Below are 26,140 nucleotides of genomic sequence, written 5' to 3' on the forward strand. Positions count from 1 at the left end.
TTTTGTTCTTTCAGTAGTACCACGAGTTTCTTTTGGAGAACTCTTGCCAATCAAAGAAATTGTGCAGTTTTATTTTTTTAATTTTAATTTTTTTTTTTTGAGACAGAGTCTTACTCTGTCACCCAAACTGGAGTACAGTGGTGTGATCTCGGCTCACTGCAACATCTGCCTCCCGGGTTCATGCGATTCTCCTGCCTCAGCCTCCTGAGTAGGTGGGATTACAGGCGTCTGCCACCATGCCCAGCTAATTTTTGTATTTTTAGTAGAGACGGGGTTTCACCATGTTGGCCAGGCTGCTCTTGAACTCCTGACTTCAAGTGATCCGCCCGCCTTGGCCTCCCAAAGTGCTGAGGTTACAGGCATGAGCCACCGCACCTGGCCCAGTCATGCAATTTTGATGGAAGTGACTGACTAAATTTCAGGCACGGGCTCTGACTGGCTTTAGCCAATCAGAACATTCCCTTCACCTCACTCCTTCTATATTGATTGGTTGAGAAACCTAATTGAGGCCAATGGGGTTGAAAAACCTAATTGAAACCAATGAGATATCGCAGGGTGTTGCTGGGCAAATTATAAATCATCTTCCTTCTGAAACCATCAGAGAAATAAGCTCTTTTCCTCGGGAAGTGTGCTGTGAGCCTGTGAGATCTGCAACTGTTGCAATCATTGTGTTATCATTACATTACATTACAGCCACAAAGGGAAGTCTGAGGAAGACAGGTGGAGGAAGGCAGAGCTGAGAAATCTCAGAGAAATGGAGTCAGAGAGCTGATAACATTGTGAATCTCAGATCTACCTCTGAACTCTGCATTACCACATGATTTAAGCTGATCTAAGGTGGTCTTTCTCTTCCTACCTTCTCTTCTTCTTCCTTAGTGCTGCTCATAGTTTTATTTCCATCATGAATAATCTTAAGTGATATAGTTTGTCAGGATAAAACCCAAACTTCTGAGCATGAAATCAAAAGGTCCTTATGATATGATTCTTTTCTACCAATGTATGTAGCTCCATTTTCAGAACTACTGCTCTCCCCTTTGCTTCACATCTGTTAAATTTTTGATGTTCTTAACCATATCAACCCCATAAAGTTTCTAGGCTAAGTCACGCTTTCATATGCCTGTTTTCATATACCCCCAAAATCTTATTCTTTCTTTAGGATTAGTCTTAATAAGTATCCTCTGCAAATACTTCTCTCCCTCATTTATGCAGATTTGATTATTTTCTCCTTTGTGAAATCATTGTGATTAATATATCAGCTTAGTTTGACAGATATTTCTTACCTACTAAGTGCTAGACTTGGACCCTGTTTTCAAAGCTCTTTAATTCTAGCTGGGTAATATGGCATGTGTTTTTTGTACACATCACTCTTTATTGTAGTTACTTTTGTACTGAGATTTTCTGAAAAATCTAATGTGCTGTAATAGATCATATTGTTAATACACATCTTAAGAAGTTTCCATTAGTTATTACTACCTAATTCTAATAAAAATTTTATTGCAAATATTCATTGAAAATAAATATAATAATTGGTTTTAATAATCAAATATAACATTTTTTTCCAGATTTTCATGTCAAAAATTATAGATAGTCCTCTGACAAAAATTGGGTTAATATTATTTGTAACTTGGAAATAATAATTTTTCAGTAAAATGGCTAATAATTTTTTCCCTATCTGACTTGACCTGCTTTTTAGATCCTTTCATATAAGAAGTAGTAATTCTTTTAAAGTAATTATTTCTCTAAGACCCTGCTTTGATAGTCCATACACACCTTTCTCTTCTCTGTAGCTAGAACCCCTGTATTTTCAGCTGTACCCCAGGGTTTAGGACTAATCCTGTCTATGAACCTCTGTTGATATAACTTTTGCACATTTATTCAATGTTCATGTGATTCAGGAGCATGTCCTCAACTTTGCAGTGTGTTGCTTTGACTGTGGGCTTAGCTTTATGGATTGAAAGCTCCTACTTGAGCTGACTAAGCTTTGATCTTGAACTGCCATTTCAGTTGCTGGATGCCTTTTTTTTTTTTTTTTTTTTTGGCTGGGCCACATTCCCTGTTTCGTATCCTAGCCCATCAGAGGCTGAGGTCATGATTTCCCTTTCTAGACTCCCATAAGTTCTGCAGGCTTTTCCTTAATTCCAACTCTCTGGATGTGGTACTCCCCCTTAAGTATTACCAGACCAGTTTGGAGACATCTACTTGCTGACTCCCATTTAATTTTTTAAAAAGTTATTATTCATTATATTATATTTGCCTGCTGGGACACCTGCTATATTGTTTCCTATTGGACAGGTATTAGACCTGACCACTTGTCTTAACTTTTGCTTTCTATCCAATTCTTGAGATCAGGATTTGGCAAATAATCTGGCTTACTCTCTGCTTTTATAAATAAAATATTATTGGAACCCAATCATGCTCACTCCTTTAATTATTGTCTGTGACTACATTTATCCTACAATGGTAGGGTTGAGTAGTTGCCACAAACATATTGTCCACAAATTTGAAAACATTTATCTGGCCCTTTACCAGAAAAAATTTATCCACTGCATAAAGTATACCTTATAGCCTTGTACTTTTCATATGGTGCCTATTTCAAACATTGTACTTTTTATCTGTAGAGAACTTAATAAAAATTAACATACTTATCAGATTTTTCATGTAATTTTAAAATTTACTTAGTCAAATATTGGCAGAAGAAGTCCTGGAATTTAAACTTCATTGCTAATTTTTCTTCATTTTTTACCATCATTTTGTTAAAGTGTCTCATCCACAATATGTATAGGTTTAACTGATTATATTAATTGATACTTTTTACCTGTGTTTAATCATATACCCATAGTACCAAATGCCAGGTGTTGTCCAATTTATTTTCTCAGTACTCTAACAACATATTCATTTTTCTCCATCTTCTATCACCCTAAGGCAATTCCATAATTTCTTTTTCCCCATCCAATCCATTGTCTATTTTGTACCAGAGTAAGCTTTGAAAAACTCAGATGTGACAAGTACTACCAGCCCTTCACTGACTTCATATTAATTGTAGGATAAAAACTTAAATATGGACCTATTCCCCAGTAACCTCTGAGGTTCTCAAAAGAACTATGCTTTTTTCTATTTTGGAGTTTTTTTCAATATACTGCATATTTCTGCAATGCGCATGTCTCTCTATTTAATCTATTTATATCACCTTATCCTTTGGAGCCCAGCTTAAATGTCCATTCCTCAGAGGAGCCTTCTTTAAGTAGAAAATAGGTTCCTCAAAGGCAGGATGCATGTCTGATTTTTTCCCTGCTGTATCCTCAGCAACTAATGTTTACTTTGCAGAATGTCTAAAGATGATAAGTGTTGTATGTCTGCTTTTTTGGTGAATGTTCAAAATGTAAATAGTTTACAAATTCTACTAATTCTTAAAGATCACCTCTTATTTTGCCTGCCTGACACCATATGTTGTATAGGGTATACAAACCAGGAGATTAGTCTCTGTTAGTGAGCAAAGTCAATCACTTACAATTAGATTATAGGAATTAATTGTTAAGAAAATACTGTGATTTAAGTTATGTGTGAAAAATTGTTAAAATAGAATTTCTGTATGCATTCTTATCTGTGTCTAAAGTCCTTAAGACCATCCTTACTTTAGAGAGCATCTAGAAGGACTTACAGGACTCAAGATGTAGTTGTACGCATTACTAAGATTTATTATAGCAATGTGGTAAGGATACATACTTGGGTCATAAGAGGAAAAGACATAGGTTGAGTCTGGAGAAACTCATGCATATGATTCCTTTTGCCCCCTGCCCCCTGTGAAGGCACAGGTATGCTTGAGTATTGAGTGTACTCCTTTTTCCACCAACAAAAAAATACACTAATGTGTGCATTGTTTGAAGCCCATTCAGTGCCCAGGGTTTTTGTTGGGGGCTGGTCATATAAACAACCTCTGCCTTGCAAGTACCAAAATTCCGGACTCCTAGAAGGAAAGCGGATGTTCAGTATAAGCTTTACTTTTTGTACAGAAGGCTCCGAATAGCAAACCACTCTTATCTTAGAGGATGCTGGGAAGGCAACTTCCCAGACTTCAGCAGTCGAGGTCCAGCTTTCCAAGCAGGCTTTCCAAAGGATAGCAGTCTTAGGCTTGCTATATTGTCTTTTTTGTAGTGTTCTTAAAATAATGTTTTCTAATGTTATTTGCTTTTTATTCTAGTTACAGAGGTACTTTTAGCTAGATACATTCCTACATTGAATTACATTGAAGTTCTTTTAGTAACTAAGAAAGGGGTATGAGTAGTAGGTAGGCAGCTACTAATCCTATTATGCTAAGATTTTTTTCAAGTCTCCCTTGGGAAAAATTTGAATGCCTAATGGGGCACATCATGTGCTACAGTTGCTCTTGTTCACTATGCTTAAGCCACATTGATCTCTTTTCTGTTCTTTAAATACAACAAACTTTCTTCTGCTGCAGGGCTTTTACTGTGTTATTCACTTTTCCTGTTAGGTCCTTTCCATTTTTACTTGGCTTATAACCACTTATTTTTCATGTCTCAATTTAAACTTCATCTGTCATACCTCACTACCCTCTCCTCCCATGTCTCTTAGGTTAGCTACTCCCAGTATTACCTTTCAATTGTATTTGTTTACTGTCTTTTCTTTTCTAGAGGAACATATTCTCATCCTAGCATATCACATGAATGAATGAATGAATGAATGTAAAATTTGGGTGGAGGAGAATACGGGAGTGCTAGAGGAAAAGGAGGGAAAGAGATTAAACTTTGTATGACATTTTTGAGAATTATATATTTAATAATTCAGAATTACCCTATCTAATATCGTAGCCACCAGTCACATGTAGCTATTGGATACTTACATGTGGCTAATCTGAATTGAGAAATAAGTGTAAAATACTTACTGGGTTCAAATACTTTTAAAAAAAAGAATGTAAAGTATCTTAATTTCATTACATTTTAAAGTCATTAAATTGTATTTGGATATATTGAATAAGTAAAAATGTTAATATTGATTTCACCTGTTTTTACTTTTTTAATGTGGTTAGTACAAGATTTTAAGTGACATTTTCTAATAGACAGTACTTGCTCGGAAAGTGAGGCGTTGATGTTTTACCTTAGTGTGTGGTCCTACAAATTTAAACTTTAGGCTATTATCAAGAAAAAAGTATCTAAAAAATGGCACATTAGCTCTTGTTTCATATTGTACTGGTACTAGTTTGGGGCAAAAAATGTTGTGTTTTCTGTTTACTCTTTTTTCCATTTACTCTTTTCATTATTTTCTGTTTACTCTTTTTTCATTATGTAAGTAATTGATCAAAACAACTGTAAGAGATCATGTTCATGTTTATTCCCTCTAATAACATTTATAATAGTAACAATAATTGCTAACACATAAGTGATTATCGTGTGCCTGGCACTGTTCTAAGGGCTTCATATATACGAACCCATTTAATCCTTAGAATAGCCCTGTTGTTAGATACCATTGTCATTCCTTTTTAACAGATGAGGAAACTGGGGCGGAGAGGCAGTAAGTAACACGGTCAAGGACATAGCATGTTTGAATCTTAATTCCGCTACCTGATAATGATAGTACCTAAGAATGTGATTTAGAGAATTAAATGTGATTCAGAGATAATTTACTTTCAGAGCTCTGGCTATATGACTTACTACATGTGGCTTTTCACATAGTAGGCATTCAGTAGATATTTTTTTATTTGAAGAACACTGAGAAGATGTAGTTTCTATTTTATGCTTTCCAGCTGTATTATATGTGAGTATTTTTGTGTATTTCATTTTTGGTAATACAGTTTTGAATCTCAAAATACAAAAGAGCCGTGCGTATATGAACCTCACTAAGCCTCATTATAAAAGACACATGAGTTGATTCCTTTTCTTGGCAAATCCTTCCAGGATAAAAATAGAGCTGTCACTAGAACAAAAAAAGTATGGAAAAAGAAAGCTACTAGTTTTGGTAGTGGCTAGGGTTGCTTTGGGCCATATCTGGTGTGCCAGTTTGTTTACTTATTATCTATGGTGACTTTTGCACAATGCCAGACTTGAGTACTTGCAATAGAGATTTCATGGCTCACAAAGTTTTTGGCCCTTTGCATAAAACATTTGCCAGTTACTGACTCATGAACATATCAATCCAATAGAAGAATCTAGTGCTGGACCACAATTAAATTAGAATCTCCTAGGTTTTTCCTGGGCTGCTCCCTTAAGGTATGCCAGTTAGACTGCCTTGAGATTGTTTTTAGGGGAAAGTTGGATTTTGATTATATCCAAATATGGTCAGAGTGGAATCCTGAGGGTTCACAATAAGTGTATCCCAGGAGTTGGCAAACTGCAGCTTGCAGTGGCCTGGTCTTGAATTGCTTACAAGCTAAGAATGTTTATTTACATTGTTAGAGGATTGAAAAAAGAGGAGGAAGAAGAAGAAATGTGAGTCCATATGCAGCCCACAAAGTCTAAAATATTTACTATCTGGCCCTTTACAGAAGAAGTTTGCTGATCCTTGGTCTGCATAATCTGCACTGTTTTTTCTGATCACTACCCTGGTAGTAGCCAAAAGGAGATGATTCCTTTGTGATGACAGATGCATTTGTTGACATTTATTTACAGTCTTAGCACTGTAGACTAAGAGAGGGTAAGGGAGGTGGAGTTTTGTATTTCAGTTGATTTATAAGGATGCAGTTTTGGTGTTTGATAATATTTGATGCCTCTGGATTAGATGGCGAACATGGAATATCCATCAAATATTGTTGATTGTTTAGCTGTTGTGTGCTCTTTATGATAAAAGGGCATTGTCAAAGTGCCATTGTCGTTTGGCACATGGTCTTGAAAACTGAAAATATGTAATAGCTTAATTGTTATGGCCACAGTGGTGCAGAGGGAGTCAGCTGATCAGAATGAATGGGAGGTGGGTGGGAATGAAGTAAGTTTGACAAGAGTAGTCTGGACAGGGGTGGAGTGGTAATGCCTCATGCAATGTGGCTTTTCTTATGATGTAAACTGGTTGAGTTTTGGTGGTCACAAGTCTGCCATACAGTGGTAATCTCTGCATCAGAAACAGTCCTTTGCTTTTTGCCCAGTCTATGATGGTGAGTATGTTGCTATGTGATACAGTGATGGATCCAGGCAGCAATTGTGACAATCTGGGTGGTGCAGGTTTGATCAACACCTTGATTCCAGTTGATCTCATCCTGGAATGGGCCCTTACTGTGGTCATCAGCATGAGTGACCCAGATTATCTGATCAGCAATGATTTTTTTTCTATAGTTTGTGGCTTCTAAGCTTTACTCTTTAAATCTGCTACTCTAGTTTTCTAAGTGGCAGCGTAAACAGGTAGGCCATTGGCAATAACGATCAGTCATTTATAACAAGATTCCTCAAGGGAAATAATTGCCAGAATTACGAGAATGGCCTTGAATTTTGCCCACTGCGTTATGCCCACTGAATAGCTGGAGCTAAGATAAAACAGCAGCAGTAGCACAATGTATACCATTGGGTTTCAGTTTAGTTGAATGATCAGTGAATCAGACTGACATTTTGGGGAATTTCATGTATCAAAGGCCCCAATAGGCCTGCAGCTTGGCTTCAAGTGGCAAAATGAGGGTTAAAGTTTCTCCCCAAGGGATGTGTCTTGTTATGTTTTGTGCTTCTATAACAGAATACTACAGGCAGGATAATTTATAATGAATGGAGATTTATTGGATCACAGTTCTGGAGGCTGAGAGGTCAAATATCGAGATGCTGGCATCTGGCAAGAGCCTTCTTGCAGCCTCCTCACATGCCAGAAAGGCAAAGAGAGTGAGTGAGTGTGTGTGCATGCACACTGGTGTGAGGGGCTAGTCCGCTTCTGTGATAACAAGCCTACTCTCGCTATAATGGCGTTAGTCCATCCATGAGGGCAGAGTCCTCATGACCTAAACATCTCTTAAAAATCCCACCTTCCAATACTGTCACAATGGCAATTAAATTTCAATATGAGTTTTGGAGGGGACAAACATTCAAACCATAGCAGGATGGCTGCCACTTTTTCATGTAAATTCAAAAAGCTTCTGGGTGCCAAGCCTGGTATGTTCTTGAATATGCTGTTTTCATTTGACCAGGGGCAGCTACCTACTCAGATCGAGCCAGTTGTAATGTCTCTCTATAAGTTTAAAGTCCATAAAACTGGTGTTGGGCAAATCAGAATTTTTTTCTGAGAGTTTTGAACTTGCAACCAGAGAAAAATGAGGCTTGATTTAGTGACAAAAAAGTGTAAGAATTGGTAGTTGTCATTGTTTATGTTTCCTGCCATGATGAGAAATTAGGTCTACAGAGAGCTTAAAGTCATCTGAAGTGAAAAAGAGACAGAGTTTTGGAGTCATTTGAGACTGTGCTTCCAATAGTTTCTGAGGGCTTGTCTTTCCCTTATCTTCACTGGGTTTTACCAATAAATCTCAGATTTTGTTTAGGCTAGTTTATTTTTTATTTATTTATTTATTTATTTTTATTTTTTCCTGTTATATTCTTTTTTTTGTAATTTTATTTTATTTTATTATTATTATACTTTAAGTTTTAGGGTACATGTGCGCAATGTGCAGGTTAGTTACATATGTATACATGTGCCATGCTGGTGTGCTGCACCCACCAACTCGTCATCTAGCATTAGGTATATCTCCCAATGCTATCCCTCCCCCGTCCCCTCACTCCACAACAGTCCCCAGAGTGTGATGTTCCCCTTCCTGTGTCCATGTGTTCTCATTGTTCAATTCCCACCTATGAGTGAGAATATGCGGTGTTTGGTTTTTTGTTCTTGCGATAGTTTACTGAGAATGATGATTTCCAATTTCATCCTGTCCCTACAAAGGACATGAACTCATCATTTTTTATGGCTGCATAGTATTCCATGGTGTATATGTGCCACATTTTCTTAATCCAGTCTATCATTGTTGGACATTTGGGTTGGTTCCAAGTCTTTGCTATTGTGAATAGTGCCGCAATAAACATACATGTGCATGTGTCTTTATAGCAGCATGATTTATAGTCCTTTGGGTATATACCCATTACTGGGTATAATGGGATGGCTGGGTCAAATGGTATTTCTAGTTCTAGATCCCTGAGGAATCGTCACACTGACTTCCACTATGGTTGAACTAGTTTACAGTCCCACCAACAGTGTAAAAGTGTTCCTATTTCTCCACATCCTCTCCAGCACCTGTTGTTTCCTGACTTTTGAATGATTTCCATTCTAACTGGTGTGAGATGGTATCTCATTGTGGTTTTGATTTGCGTTTCTCTGATGGCCAGTGATGATGAGCATGTTTTCATGTGTCTTTTGGCTGCATAAATGTCTTCTTTTGAGAAGTGTCTGTTCATATCCTTCACCCACTTTTTGATGGGGTTGTTTGTTTTTTTCTTGTAAATTTGTTTGAGTTCATTGTAGATTCTGGATATTAGCCTTTTGTCAGATGAGTAGGTTGCAAAAATTTTCTTCCATTTTGTAGGTTGCCTGTTCACTCTGATGGTGGTTTCTTTTGCTGTGCAGAAGCTCTTGAGTTTAATTAGATCCCATTTGTCAATTTTGGCTTTTGTTGCCATTGCTTTTGGTGTTTTAGACATGAAGTCCTTGCCCATGCCTATGTCCTGAATGGTAATGCCTAGGTTTTCTTCTAGGGTTTTTATGGTTTTAGGTCTAACATTTAAGTCTTTAATCCATCTTGAATTGATTTTTGTATAAGGTGTAAGGAAGGGATCCAGTTTCAGCTTTCTACATATGGCTAGCCAGTTTTCCCAGCACCGTTTATTAAATAGGGAATCCTTTCGTCATTTCTTGTTTTTGTCAGGTTTGTCAAAGATCAGATAGTCGTAGATATGCGGCGTTATTTCTGAGGGCTCTGTTCTTTTCCATTGATCTATATCTCTGTTTTGGTACCAGTACCATGCTGTTTTGGTTACTGTGGCCTTGTAGTATAGTTTGAAGTCAGGTAGTGTGATGCCTCCAGCTTTGTTCTTTCGGCTTAGGATTGACTTGGCGATGCAGGCTCTGTTTTGGTTCCATATGAACTTTAAAGTAGTTTTTCCAATTCTGTGAAGAAAGTCATTGGTAGCTTGATGAGGATGGCATTGAATCTATAAATTACCTTGGGCAGTATGGCCATTTTTATGATATTGATTCTTCCTACCCATGAGCATGGAATGTTCTTCCATTTGTTTGTATCCTCTTTTATTTCCTTGAGCAGTGGTTTGTAGTTCTCCTTGAAGAGGTCCTTCAGATCTCTTGTAAGTTGGATTCCTAGGTATTTTATTCTCTTTGAAGCAATTGTGAATGGGAGTTCACTCGTGATTTGGCTCTCTGTTTGTCTATTATTGGTGTATAAGAATGCTTGTGATTTTTGTACATTGATTTTGTATCCTGAGACTTTGCTGAAGTTGCTTATCAGCTTAAGGAGATTTTGGGCTGAGACAATGAGGTTTTCTAGGTATATAATCATGTCATCTGCAAACAGGGACAATTTGACTTCCTCTTTTCCTAATTGAATACCCTTTATTTCCTTCTCCTGCCTAATTGCCCTGGCCAGAACTTTCAACACTATGTTGAATAGGAGTGGTGAGAGAGGGCATCCCTGTCTTGTGCCAGTTTTCAAAGGGAATGCTTCCAGTTTTTGCCCATTCAGTATGATATTGGCTGTGGGTTTGTCATAGATAGCTCTTATTATTTTGAGATACGTCCCATCAATACCTAATTTATTGAGAGTTTTTAGCATGAAGGGTTGTTGAATTTTGTCAAAGGCCTTTTCTGCATCTATTGAGATAATCATGTGGTTTTTGTCTTTGGTTCTGTTTATACGCTAGATTACATTTATTGCTTTGTGTATATTGAACCAGCCTTGCATCCCAGGGATGAATCCCACTTGATCATGGTGGATAAGCTTTTTGATGTGCTGCTGGATTCAGTTTGCCAGTATTTTATTTAGGATTTTTGCATCAATGTTCATCAAGGATATTGGTCTAAAATTCTCTTTTTTGGTTGTGTCTCTGCCTGGCTTTGGTATCAGGATGATGCTGGTCTCATAAAATGAGTTAGGGAGGATTCCCTGTTTTTCTATTTATTGGAATAGTTTCAGAAGGAATGGTACCAGTTCCTCCTTGTACCTCTGGTAGAATTCGGCTGTGAATCCATCTGGTCCTGGACTCTTTTTGGTTGGTAAGCTATTGATTATTGCCACAATTTCAGAGCCTGTTATTGGTCTGTTCAGAGATTCAACTTCTTCCTGGTTTAGTCTTGGGAGGGTGTATGTGTTGAGGAATTTATCCATTTCTTCTAGATTTTCTAGTTTATTTGCGTAGAGGTATTTGTAGTATTCTCTGATGGTAGTTTGTATTTCTGTGGGATCAGTGGTGATATCGCCTTTATCATTTTTTATTGTGTCTATTTGATTCTTCTCTCTTTTCTTCTTTATTGGTCTTGCTAGCAGTCTATCAATTTTGTTGATCCTTTCAAAAAACCAGCTCCTGGATTCATTAATTTTTTGAAGGGTTTTTTGTGTCTCTATTTCCTTCAGTTCTGCTCTGATTTTAGTTATTTCTTGCTTTCTGCTAGCATTTGAATGTGCTTGCTCTTGCTTTTCTAGTTCTTTTCATTGTGATGTTAGGGTGTCAATTTTAGTTCTTTCCTGCTTTCTCTTTTGGGCATTTAGTGCTATAAATTTCCCTCTGCACACTGCTTTGAATGTGTCCCAGAGATTCTGGTATGTTGTGTCTTTGTTCTCGTTGGTTTCAAAGAACATCTTTATTTCTGCCTTCATTTCGTTATGTACCCAGTAGTCATTCAGGAGCAGGTTGTTCAGTTTCCATGTAGTTGAGCAGTTTTGAGTGAGTTTCTTAATTCTGAGTTCTAGTTTGATTGCACTGTGGTCTGAGAGACAATTTAGGTTAGTTTAAATTGGCTTTCTGTCACTGACCAAAATATGAGTCCTAGAAAATTCATATCACTCTCTTAGGCCAAGTATAATTACTGATGGTTTGGCATGTTAATTTAAGACATATTAATTTGTATTTCACCTAGACCCATTTCTGTTTGTTTGTGTTGATGTCATGGAAGAAAGAATGAAAAATGTATGCACGTTAAACTCGATGTCATTTCCAAATTTGTCAGAGTTGTTGTTGAACATACGAAGTTATTTTCTCTAAGACACAGAAGAAGCATAAAGGGTTAAAATATACTTTGGATTAAAGGTAATAAAATTAGAAACAAAGATTTGATTGGCACAAGCAAGAAAAGTTATGGAGTTATGGGTTATATTGGACTCCTAGGGAATATGAATCTGTACTTTGAACATGACTTAGTACATCGGTGAGAGAGCTAACATGAGTTTGGATTGATTCTACATCAGAAGATTCACCAGGAAGAAGTGAGAAATTCTTCTCAGTTTTATTCTTTACTAATCAGAATTTTGAGCAGTATTGTTGACATTAGAAAAGATTTAAAAATACCTAAGAGGTTTCCAATAAGCTATTTGAAGAGGAAGAAAAATGAAAAGGAGAGAAATGTTAATTTTTTTTAAAAGAGAGGGGCTTTAATAACTATTCTCTTATGAATATATCTTTGAAGTTCATTCTGTTACACAGAAAAAAACATACATCTAAATGACTGTTGCTTTTTAAAATTCTTTTAGCTAATACTTTTCAGTCGTGGACACACCGTGTTCTCAGATTTTTTAAACTTCTTTGAAATTTTTTTGTGTGGCCAGTTTTGCAGCCACACAAGGAAATCAGTACCTCAGCTATTTATTCAGGAGTGGAATCTCACTCTGTCACCCGAGCTAGAGTACAGGGGCACAACCATCATAGGCTGACTGTAAACTCAAACTCCTGGGCTCAGGCCATGCTCCTGCCCCAGCCTCCCCAGCAGCTGATACTCCTGCTGTGCACCACCATGCCCAGCCAGTACCTCAGCTTCATATACGTAGTTTCTTTTCTTTTAGAGACTCAGAGGCAGACAGAAACAAACTGCAATTTTCAGTATTTATCCAGAACTATACCTTGTGTTAGAATATAAAGATTTGTTGGGATCCAGTGTTACTTGTCTTATCTACTGCTCTTGGCTCTGAGTGGTATTTATTTATTTCAAATATTCAGACTCACCCCTGAAATAATCAAGATTTGGCATCACTGGGACAATTAAGAAGGATGACCTGTAGGCCATAAATGTAGTTGTGAATGAAGAGTACCAAATATGTTTTTATCAGTAAAACACTGATTTGGTTAGCTTATGAATACTTAGAAAGACAACACATTTTAGTCTGTCTAATCCACTAGCATAGTCAGGACCTTATGGTTTACATTCTAGCCCCATATAACTTCCCTCCCAGTTCACCGCCAATATTGGCATTTACTAACTGGCCGTATCTTATGCATCTTACTTAGATTCTTGAAATTTACAATTTCTTCATTGTAAAATATGGTTAATACTACATTTTTCATGTTTTGGTTGTGATAAATTGCATTCATCACAGTGCCTAGCTTGGTAATTGGTGGCTACTGTTATTAATTATAGTAACAGCAGTGATCGAATTTCTCTTGGATTATTTCATGATTTTATGAAGGGTAACATTTTTCTAATTCTGTAAAAGAAAGGAATGAGTTAAAACTGTAAGGAATTTAGGTGGATTAAAAGAAAAACCAGTGGATTTAAAAAACTCGAACAGGATGACAACTATTCATTGTATGACATTGTATTATTTGTTTTCTAACATGTTTCCTTTGAATGGACCATATGGGTGCTTTGTTAACATATACCTCAATTTTTTCATGAGGCAAATAGTTGTTAATGTCTAATACAAAAGATGGCCATTACATATTATAAAATGCTCATTATTGGTGTATATATCACCTTTCATATAGGAGATTATTTTATTTTATGTTTTTGAGATAGAGTCTTACTCTGTCGCCCAGGCTGGAGTGCAGTGGCATGATCTCGGCTCACAGCAACCTCTGCCTCCTGGGTTCAAGTGATTCTCCTGCCTCAGCCTCCTGAGTAGCTGGGATTACAGGCGCACACCACCATGCCCAGCTAATTTCTATATTTTCAGTAGAGACGGGGTTTCACCAGGCTGGTGTTGAACTCCTGACCTCAAGTGATCCGCCTGTCTTGGCCTCCCAAAGTGCTGGGATTACAGGTGTGAGCCACTGTACCCAGCCTGATATAGGAGATGATTTTAATTAGTATGTGGGAAACTTTAATTTTAGAAATTATTTGTTTTAGTGTGTATTAGGAAAAATATATCCCACATATTTATTCACATGATTTCAAATATTATTGCTTAAGATAATAGTGGAATAAAAGTTTGCTTATAAAATAAATTTATTGTAATCTAAAAATAGTAAAATGAGTAAATTTAAAGAAAAAATAGTATTGTTAATAATTATTGAGTGGTTATTATATATGACATACTCTTGTACATACTTGCTATCTATTGTGTCATTAGTCCTCACAACAGTTTAGAGAGGTAGGTACTATTATTATTTCCATTGTACAAATGAGAATACGAGACATTAGCGAACAGAGAAGTAAACATTCTTGCCCTTAGTTATGAATCTAGTAAGTGGCAGAGCTGGAATATCAATCCATGTCAGACACTCTGACAGTGTCTGACCTCTTAGCCCCTATGTAATAACTGCTGCTTCTTCAATAAATAATAGTACAAAGGATACATAGATAGGGTAGTAATAAAGTTGGTATACAAATACATGAAGTTTGTACAAACTGCTCTAGATAATGAAATATTTCTAATCTACAAAGAACATATTTTCATATGTGTATATATTAAATTGAATAGAGATGCATTCAAAGAATCTATTAAGATTATTCTAAATATTAAAGGGAACATTATTGTCATTCACATAATGAAATAATACTTTATTTAAAAAAACAAAGTATGGTGAAGTATAGTAAGTGTTTTTCACCACTTCTGCACCTGCTTCTGTGAAAAGGAAATATTCATAGTTTATAACGAGTGAAAGTTGGTTTTTTAGGTCATTCACAACTGCGTTCCAAACTGTTTGATATTTTAGCTTCAGGATTTAACATCCTAACAAAAGTCATGTGACATCAGCAGTGAGGTGCAATGAGAGCTCTCTCAGGAATACTCTTAATCGAAAGGAAGACATTGGGTCTGTGAAGTTGTGTGGGCTTGAATGTGATTTTTATTTGATATATGAGCTGTGACATAACTGTTGCATGACTGAGATGTGCTTGTAAGTGCTGTACTATGCAGATGGGTTTTTTTTCTGAAACAAAGCCAAAAATAAAATCTTGAATGTGTTCATGTAGTGGGAAAAGAATACTTCATAGAAACATATGGAAACATTTCTAAGTTTTTTTCATTATATGAACCTTTTACTTTCTAAGCATTTTTATGATTGTTCAAGTTAACATGTCATTTACCTCATATTTTCCAAGTTTAGTGAGACATGGGAAATCTTATAGTACTCTGATGTTTGGAAACAACCAGATAATTTTTAGGAATGCACATTTTAGGATTAGATGAAATGATTATTAGAAAATTAGGATTGAATAATGGGTTTATTTTTCATTGCGTTATTAATCATAAGACTATAGCTAATTAATTATATTAATCTGATGGGATTTGATGAGGAGATATATTGAGTGGTTATTTTCTTTTTACTCACTTTTAAATTATTAAAGCATAGGACAACATTAAAGGAAATCATAAAAGGAAAAAGATACAAGTATAGCATGACTGTTTTTAATTTTCCACATTCCCTTCTAACTCATGTCTTCGTATATACATTTTTACATGGTTTTATTTATTATATGTTTACCATTTTATATTATGCTTTTCTTTTCATAACATTATGGTTTAAAATTTCTCTTTATGGTGGTCGCATACCACTCTGATTGTCTCTCTCATTGTGGAAAGCATACAAATATAAAATTTTCTTAGATTCAGAGTTCCTCCCAAGGTCTCATTTTATCTTCCTCTTTTCTGTCACAGAGAAATGACTTAGAATTATATACATGTTGCCTCTCCAGTTAGCTTTGATGCTGAGTCCAGTGTATATTTTGTAGTTCTAACTTCTGACTCTGTATTTGACATACGTAGAACTCTCTTCTGATTTGTGGGCTCTTCTCCTTTGTCTTTTTATCATTGATCTTAAGAGAATACATTGAGTAATCTCTTTTTCCTATGTTGCTTCAGCTACAACCCATACACTGACAACTGCTTCATTTAATGCTCTAGCCCAGAACATCTTCCTGAAACTGTGAAATTTATTTGAATATGCCAAGGTATCTAAAACTCACTATATTCAGAAGGAAATTTAACTCTTATTTTCTTTTCTTTTTTTTTTTTTTTTTTTTTTTGAGACAGAGTTTCGCTCTGTCGCCCAGGCTGGAGTGCAGTGGCGTGATCTCGGCTCACTGCAAGCTTTGCCTCCCGGATTCACGCCATTCTCCTGCCTCAGCCTCCCGAGTAGCTGGTACTACAGGCGCCCGCCACCACACCCGGCTAATGTTTTGTATTTTTAGTAGAGACGGGGTTTCACCGTGTTAGCCAGGATGGTCTTGATCTCCTGACCTCGTGATCCACCCATCTCGGCCTAACTCTTATTTTCTAATCATAGCTAATGGTATCACAATTCACCCCTTGTTTTATGTAAAACACCTAGGAATTCTCTTTAACTTAAATTTTCTCTTGTCTGCATCTTGTAAGTCATCATGTTCTGTTATTTCTTCCTGCTAAATCTTCCTGGGCTCTACTTTGTGTTTCCATGCTTTTGTTTCTAATAGTACTGTTGTAATAATATCTTTCCAAGTTCTCTCTTGTTTTGCAATTCATTCTCTCCAATGCAGTCTCAGTGATCTTTCTAAAATGGAATTCTGATTGTATCCTTCAGTGTTTTCTCATTTGTCCTCAAGATAAAGTTGGAACTTCTTCCCACGTTAGTACATGATCATTTCATGACCTTCTCTTAGACTCATTGTGGGAAACTTTCTTCCTCAAGCCTCTTTCTTTTTACTTTTTTTTTTTTTGAGACAGAGTCTCGCTCTGTCGCCCAGGGTGGAGTGCAGTGGCGCGATCTCAGCTCACTGTCAGCTCGGCCTCCTGCATTCAAGCCATTCTCCTGCCTCAGCCTCCCAAGTAGCTGGGACTACAGGTGCCCGCCACCACGCCTGGCTAATTTTTTGTAATTTTAGTAGAGATGGGGTTTCACTGTGTTAGCCAGGATGGTCTGAACTACTTATAGTACACTTCTAGCCAAAACATAGTCTCTCTCATACCTCCTGGCTGTTGCACATGCTACTGCATCTTCCTGCAACATCTTGCCTACTCTCATAACCATTTCTTCTTCTTGTCTGCTTAACCTGTTTTCCATTAAGACATAGCTGAAGCTTCAAATCCTTCAGACTGCTTTAGGTGTACTTCTTTTTAAGTTCCCAGAGTGTGCTATCTAACATGTTGTGCCAGTTATATAGTATATGCCTTACATACTTTTAAATTGAATTATTTAATATTATTCCACTGACGTCTTTTTTTAAAGAAATTCATTAACACTTGAAATTTAGGTGATTTATTGTTTCTTAGATACAGCATTTTTTATCTTCATGCATGTTGATATTTTTAAGTTATTTTCCTGCAAAAATTTCTGAGAGCACAAATATTGGGTCAAAATTAGGGACACTTCTTATGACTCTTGGGCATTGCCTTTCAGGTAATGGTTATTAATATCAGTCATGCCTAAATTACATGTTATGGGTATAATAATTTTCAGAAACAAGACTCTTAGTACTGATAACATTTTCTCTGTGTAAAGAAATTTTTTAAAATTGATACATAATTTACATATTTATGTGGTATATGTGGTATTTTGTTGCATGCATAAAATGGGTAATAATCAGGTCAGAATATTTGGACTATCCATAACCTTGAGTATTTATCATTTCTATGTATTGAGAACATTTCAGTTTCTTTCTTTGAGTTACTTCAAAATATACAATACATTGTTGCTATTAGCCTCCCTACTCTGCCATCAACATTAGAACTTATACCTTCTGTCTAACTGTATGTTTGTACTCATTGACCCATTTCTCTTTATCTCCTGCAACTCATCCACACACTCTTCCCAGCCTCTGGTATCTGTCATTCTACTGTCCACCTTCATGATATCAACTTTTTTAGCTCTCACATATGACTGAGAAAAAGAAATATTTTATCATTAAGAAAAACCTGATCTTGACCTAATATTAATTTTTGTATTCTATAAACATATATAGACACTGTTGTATGTTAATCTCTGTACGAGGCACTGGGAACACATATAGTAAAAGTCTTCCCCTCCCTGTTTCTTTCCTTGGTTATTTTCAAAATGGATTTCTCAAGAACTCTGAAAAGTAACATACATAATATAATTCATACATGTTTATTGTACTCATTGGAGCTGCCTGTTAAATATGAAGAAATATCAATGTTATATTTAACCTATTAATGCCATAAGTGTAAAAGATTTTGTTTTTTATAGTTTAGGGAATGGCTTAATTACTTGAAAAACTGCCTTTTTCCATATTAACATTTTTGCTTTTATCTTTTAGATTTTAGGAAGGTTGTTTTAATTAGGATCAGATTTTAATAATGAGTAGCAAAAATGAGGTGCTTTTTTTTGGAAAATATAATTAGTAGATTGCTGAATGAAGTTCAATTTTATTTTTTTAACAAGTTGAATGATTAGGATTTATAATATAGTTTATTTGTGTGTACTTCTTAAACTGTTCTGGTATGTTGCATATATCCATATTAAAATATAAGTAGTAGATGGTTATAGTATTTCTTTGTACATGATATCCACACAAGAACTCTTTGTACTGTTGGTGGTAGTGTTATACAGTTCCACACTACAGTAAGTAAATATATTACCTCAACCATTAATCAGCCTACCATTGCCATTGATGACCCAATGCTTTAGTTGTAACACTATGCTGCTGACCCAGACTCTGGGGGCTTATTTTTATTTTTTGATGCATTGCTGTAGGCAATTTTCAGGGTATGGAACCAAGCCATTTTCTCGCTTGGACTCATTTCCACTTTTATTTCCTATGGGAGGCTTAGCCTTCCTTTCAAATATTTCAATTTCTAAATTGTTCACCTCTTCTGTGATTACTAGGTGGAGGAGTAATGCCCATTTTAACATACTGAATTTAAAAAAATAAAATGGCTTAACTGTACTCAGAAAATAAAATGGCTTAGCAATTCTCAAAATTAAAATTTTGTAATTTGTGAAATGCTTTTCTTATAGACACTTTATTTTTTGTATGTGTTTTTCATGGATTACTTTTATTTTGTGCTTATGTGCTAGGAATGTTTGGCTTGGTTTTTGTCCCTGGAGAGTGCAGTTGAGAACTGACAGGTTATATGAAGTTGAAAAGAAATTTAATGAGTTGTAAAAACCAGTGTTTCATTTTTCCTTGGTAACTAATATGTACTTGTGAGGAAGTGTCCTAAAAAATTTAAAATGAATAGGCCTTCAGGTTGCCTAGTAGCTTTCAATTTTAACATTAATGAATGTATCTCAAAAATGAAAATAATTTTATTCACTAAGAAAAATACAGTTATTTTATTTTTAGAACGTGAACGTTTGGGGCTTGAATTTGCTGGCCACAGTTATCCAATCTCACAGATAAAATATATGTAATCTATATGGTTTTAAAGTTTTTTTTTTTAAACTCACTTTTAGTTTGTTTCCTTTCTTTATTAAGAAATTGATGGAACATCCTACTTGTACCAGGTACATTATAGGGCACTGGGGTTTTTAATGTGAAGAAGGTACAGATTGCGGGAGCTCCATCTTTAATAGGGAAACAGACATATAAGCATGTAATTATAATAGTATGTGGTAAGTACTGCTGGATGTTCAAAAGGAAGCCGTGAGAAAACAGCAGATGATTATATTTGAAGGCTTCAGAGAAGAGTTGACATTTTGTGGTTAGGGTGTGTGTGTGTGTGTGTGTGTGTATTAATGTTAGTGGAGGATGAGGGTGGTAGTAAGCTCAATCATCACATGTTTCACATAAAATGAATCTTCTGTGCGCTGTTAAAAATGGCATTTTATTTGTAGGTATAAGGAGTGATTTTTGAAATGGAAACAGGCCTGGTTAGGTTTTCCAGAAAGCTGACCCTGTGATGGAATTAGGACTGCAAACTGCGTACTAGAGAGCAACACCTGTGAAAAAAAGGGTTGGGAACAAGATTGGTTGGAAAGAGTCATCACATTGTGAAGCTGATTTTTGCAAAGTCTCTGGGCAACCCAGCAGGGACCTCTGGAACAAAGGTTGTTGGAATATTCCTGCATTAGTGGAAATGGCTAGGTCCTTCTACCACCATTATTCAGGCATTGGCTCTGGGCTTCTCCATGAGGAGAGTGCCCTTGGCTGAAAAGCTGAAGTCAACTTAATAAAAGCTAACAGCTGAAGACTGTCAGCTAATCTTGCTCCTTGTAGCCAGGCAATGTGTTCTTTGTTGAAGGTGGGGGTGGGCTTTGGGATGATATTAATTATTCATGGATTGATTGACTGATTATTGATTGATTCAGTCAGTCAGTGTTAACAGTTTGACACTATGTACTAGGGTTAGGGCTGGGCATGGGTGATATGAACAAAACAGACATGTCCTTGTTCTCATGTAGAGCAAAGGTATGGAAGAAGAATTTTCTAAGCAAACAGAAAATCTGATATAAAGGACCTGTTATGGGCAAAACCTTGGCTTAAAGGAGAGATAGAAGGCCACTTTGGCTAAAGAATTCTGAGATTAAAAAAAAGAGAGTACAGGGAAACAAGTTCAGAGAGTTTGGCAGGTGTCATACTCTAAAGCCTTGCAAGCCACAGTAAGAATTTTGGATTTTATTCAAATAGCATTGGGTGGTCAGTGGAGGGTTTCAACCAAAGGAGTGATACAGTTTGACTTATGGTTTAGAAAGTTTACTCCTGCTTACCTGTTTCCATATTCAATAGTCATAATGCAAATATATCTTGACTTCTGACTTAAGACATACAATGTTGTCACTTGGATAATTCTTTCATATCACCAGTAATTGTGTAACATCTGCAGAAAACACACATTAATTACATTATTAGAGTTTATTTTTCCCATTTTCTGTGTCTCTGTAGTAACTCATTAACCAGTTATTTTACTTTTAAGTAACTATTACTGAATTGTAAGAGCCATATTAATTTTAATTTTTAGTTGGGTATATAGAACTTATTATACATGTTTGGGTTTTTTTTTTTCTTTGCCTATTCACAGCTCTGAAAAAAGTAAATAAATGCTTGTGTAGGAATTTTATTTAGGCATTTTAAACTCTTCATGTGAATATCTTGAGTCGTTAAAGTTTAATTCCTCACTCGATCCATACAGCTCTCTGTTGTAGTACAGGACACAATTGAAAGCTCCTAGGTTTCCTGAATATAGCAGGGACCTGCACAGTGCTGCCTTCTAGAACTGCTTTTATTTTCTTTGAGGTCAGAAGTCCTCCTCCCATAGGAAATTTTAGATCTCGTTCCCCTCCAATATATTGACTTGCCTAATTGAAAGTTATTTTATTCATGTTGATTCTTATTTACGACTTATAATTGTTTATGAAAACGAGGTTCCAGTTCTGAGAAATGTCTTCTCAGTACCCGAGTTTGAACCTTGGCGACACCATTTGCTAACCATATGATTTAGGCAAGTCTCTTTACCTCTTTAACAATCAGTTTCCTCCTCTGTAGAACGGGGAACACCGGTAGAACTTGCTTTATAGGAGTATAGTGAGAAGTAAGTGAAATAATATAGAATGTCTGGTATACCATGACTGTTCTATAAGTGGAAATTGTTACAGTTTTACTGTTACTTTTAATGGATTATTACTTTATTAGGGATAGTAGAAATGCAGATTCAAGTTGGGCATTCATCTGAAATCTACTCTGGTTTCAGCTTTGGCCTTGGCCTTTGGGAAGTTGAATAGCAGAATTGTCACTTCAGTGTCATTTGTGGCATTCCTGAATTTGTGTGTGAAAATGCTTACCATTATATCTAGTAGCCTAACATTACTTTGATAAATGAGGCATGTCATTTGGACTTTTTGTTAATGTTTCAGTGTTTATTTTTAATTACAGGTAAGCATTCTAAATGTAACAGACAATGAACATATGCTCATAGGCTTTATGTGTTAAAGTTCTGTCAATGAGTTAAAGTATAAATATTTATCACCAGAGTAAAATACTATAATTGTCAGTAATTGTAGAAGCTGTTAGTTTCATGTATAGAAATCATGATTTCACAAGTTCAAATATTAGGTCAGGAGATTGACAGTTAACACAAATACTAACCTAGTACATTTTTTTTTCTTGTTAGCTGGATATATTTCTTTTGTTGTTTTCTTTGTCACAGAACACTGTTTGCAGTAGAGGAAACTGGTGTTGCAGTCTGGTGGTATAATGGCTTGTTCACATAAACCAGTACATGTTCATCCTTTAGTGCAAAAAGCCCTAATGGCACATACCTATTAAAATTCAGGGCATCTCCAGTATTCTCTCTCTCTTTTTCTTTGTCGCCTTTTCTTTTCTTTTTTTTTAAATAAATGTTTTCAAGGTTTGTATAAAAGAAGGCCATACAGGTTCTTGGCTAGCAGAAGACAATTCAGAACAGTTGTTGCACACTTGGACTGTCACCTTCTCCAGGCTGGTTGTTGATATCTTATTTTTTTTCCAACTCATTTTTATTAAAAAAAATAAATGCTCCAACTATCAGTTTTACAAAATCTCTAAGAGAAACACAAGAGCAAGGTGCTGAGGCAAAAAACACCTGAGGTAGCTTTTTCTGTGTGTTTTTCTCATTTACAAAATCGGTAAATTTAACACCCTGGGCCCACAACCTTGTATAAATTGCTACTTTCCTCCACATTTTTTTAAAAAGAAAGAAATAATTTTGCTGAATATTGATGGCTTATACACCAAAATGCAAAAAGACAAAATACATTCTTTCATTGTGGAATTTTTTCTTTGTTTGATTGATTGGTTGGTTTGGTGGGTTCCTGTTTTTCTCTTCCAAAATGCTAGGACAAGTACCATTGACTCTTGTTCTTTTCAGTAACCAAGTGGAAGTTGAGGCTGATTTGTGTGTTTTGCTTTTGTTCCTTTTGTGTGATGGGATACTCAAAGCACTGCTTTCCTTGGGTGGGGGTGGGGGTGGTGTTGCGTAGATATGGGATTGAGATGGAAGGATGAGGGAGTTCAAAAGAATGGAGATGGAGAAGTAGGGGAGGGGAGGGAGGGGAGAGCTAAACAGAGAGAGAGATAGAGAATTATATAGCAGTATGCAAAAAACCAGTTTAAAACCCGTGAAGCAAAGAGAAATGGATGTATAAGCTAGACAGGCATGAGGAGTGACAGAGTTTCCTTTTCAAGGAGATGGTATCCCTCCTGTTGATATACACAGATGATCCATAATTACTGTGAGTGTCCTTCCGACGAGATTTCCCTCTGGGTGAATTATGTGTGGGTCGCCTCGAAGCTCCTCTCTACACCGTGAACCTCCCAGAGAAAGACTTTAAAGTCTAGAAAAGCCTGCTTTCTCTTTAAAAAGAAAAAAAAATTAATAGTTGATTAAAAATTGGAATTAGTTGAGTTATTTGATATATTATTTCTAAAACATATGACCACTGCAGGCACCCTGTGTAACCCACAGGCCACGTATCTTAACATCGTCCCCTTCTAATATGTACACACATGTACAGAGATTTGCCACAAAAAAGGGTGTGCATTTTGCTTGGCTTTGAACACGTTCACCTATGTTACTTCAACCAAAAGGTATCGCATTGTGGGAGTTAAGGAGTGATCTGAGTGGATGGTGAAGTGGATTGCTGAAGCTGCAGAAGTCCTGGGAGGCAGGAGGCAGGGCCTGGAGTTTCTGGCAAACCTGGCTGACCTTCCCCCACCTCCTTGGCCCCTGGGATTCTCAGGGCCTCTGCAGAGTCCCTGGCCGCCTCCGCAGACTTCTCATTCCTCAGATGGTCTTTGGTTTGCTTCCGATCTGGCTGGCTGTGTTTGGTCTCATTTTGTCAGGTGTTGGAAGGGCTCCATTCATCTGTTGTTTTGCTGCTGCCTGTGGGAGGCTTCACTTGCTGCACTGTGAGGCGACTCCCTGAGGGTATTTCTACTCCTGCTGCTTCACCTCTTGTACAGTTTCCCTGATACTGCGCTGTGCAGTCTGGCTAGCAAAGAAGTGGCCGATAATTCTGACGATCACTTCCTCATTTTCATCGGGCGTTTGGTCACGAGGCACAGTGATTTCTGCACTAGTTAAGTTCTGCAGTTCATTCACGGTCTTGCCACCTTTGCCAATCACCTGGCCAGCTGTGGAAGAGGGCACTCTGATATGGGCTTCCAGCTTCATTTCTTCTTTGGGGTTAAAGAAGTTTTCTTCTTTCAGTTTCCCGAAGATCCGTCCCTGGGCCTTGATGGAGGCTCTGGCGAATCTTGCCAGCTGTTTGATGTGTGCCCCTTTCTTCCCGATGATGGTACCCACAGCCTGGGTTGGGATGAAGAGATTCACAATCTCCTGCTCTGGATAAGAATGCTGATGTGGGAACGGGCCAAACGTGATGGGGGTACAGCCTGGAGAAAGTATCTGAAGTGGGTATTAACAGCCAGCATATCATTTTCAAAGGCCTCACGCAGCTTCTTCATAATCTCCATCTCAGCACTGGCATAGGCCTCCACTGTGCCCTTCACAGTGATGGTTCTTTCCAGGTTGCATATGCTCAAATCCTGCAAGGATGAGATTGTTATCTTGGTTCCTGTTTCATGTTCATTTTTCTTCACATTTCTGCCTTCTTTTCCAATCAGTCTTCCAACCAAGCCATTGTGGGCCACGATTTTCAGAGGAATCTCTTCAGCTAGTTTGGTCTCATCTGCCTCTTTCTGCATGCTTTCAAGAATCGTGTGGCATGCTTCAGAAGTCCCCTCTGGGGTGGCATGGATGGTGACAAGCTTCTCTGCAGCTCCAGAGTTCTCTTTTCTATGGATGTCTACCCGGGACTGGGTCTGCTCAGTGATGTTCATTATGGTCAAGCCCTCCTTTCAGATCATGGCACCAACAAACTGGGTGGGATTCGTAGCGGGAAATCAGTCTGTCAGGCCTGAGAAGAGCCCCCAGGGCGGGACCTTGCTCCCGAGAAGAGTGGTCCCCACCCTGGGCTCGCTAAGGGGGTAAAGGGGAGCTCACCTCTTCATCCAGGATGTAGGAAATCTTGAAGGAATAGTTCTCAAACTGATGCCCGCTTAGCTTCTCCATGGCTATTAATAGCTTCTTCCCTTGTTGCATATGTGACATTGAAAACAGCAGTTTTTGTGTCTGTGTTGACTTGTTCCACATTCTCCACTATCCCGTGTTGAGCCAAAGGTGCATCCAACATCTCTCACTGCAGGTGAGGAGGTATGTTTCAAATCTGAATTTTCCTGTTCCTTAGCTTTTTAGAGACCGAGTAGTCAACTTCCATGATTTTCCCATGCAATTCCACTTTACCTTGGCCTCGCCGCCGCCCCGCCCCGACTCCACACGCAGGTAGGGAAGGGGCTCCCGCGGGGCTGGGGTTCGGGGGCCACGGGGCTGGGGTTCGGGGGCCGTGGGGCTGGGGTTCGGGGGCCGCATGGCTGGGAGCAGAGCTTGTGCTGGCGAGAGTTGGGTAGTGCGCTCGCGCAGTCCCTCGTACATTATTAACTTTATGAAAGTCTGTAATTTTTCTGAGTCAAAATGTTCATAAACATTTAAATAAAAATAAGACATTAATGGAGGTTGCATTATATCCTCATTCTTTGTATAATTTATAAAATTGTTTAATGTACAAACATTAATAAAACATTTAAATTATATACATTTTCTATTTAATTGCAACAAGTCTCCCAAAATAATGCCCTATTTGGGATTTATTCACATTTATAAGATTGAATTAAAGGGAGAAATAGAATGTTTGAGGAAGGGGAACAAAATGATTAATAGTATCCAAGAAAATAATCCTTGACTCAAATATAATAATGAAAAAATATGAAGAGTATGAAAAGAAGAAAGTGTTAGAGAAAAATTAGATCATCTAGAACACACCTT

The 26,140-nt window shown here is 37.1% G+C and overlaps 1 protein-coding gene and 1 pseudogene across 19 annotated transcripts in view; one reads left to right on the forward strand and one right to left on the reverse strand.

Annotated features, from left to right (window-relative positions):
• Positions 1-26,140, forward strand: part of VPS13B (vacuolar protein sorting 13 homolog B) — a 916,166-nt gene that overhangs the window by 207,310 nt on the left and 682,716 nt on the right. The gene's annotated exons all lie outside the window — the stretch shown is intronic.
• Positions 24,152-25,466, reverse strand: LOC100453712 (insulin-like growth factor 2 mRNA-binding protein 2; annotated as a pseudogene).

The sequence above is a fragment of the Pongo abelii genome, chromosome 7 (assembly GCF_028885655.2).
Source record: "Pongo abelii isolate AG06213 chromosome 7, NHGRI_mPonAbe1-v2.0_pri, whole genome shotgun sequence".
Taxonomy (NCBI): domain Eukaryota; kingdom Metazoa; phylum Chordata; class Mammalia; order Primates; family Hominidae; genus Pongo; species Pongo abelii.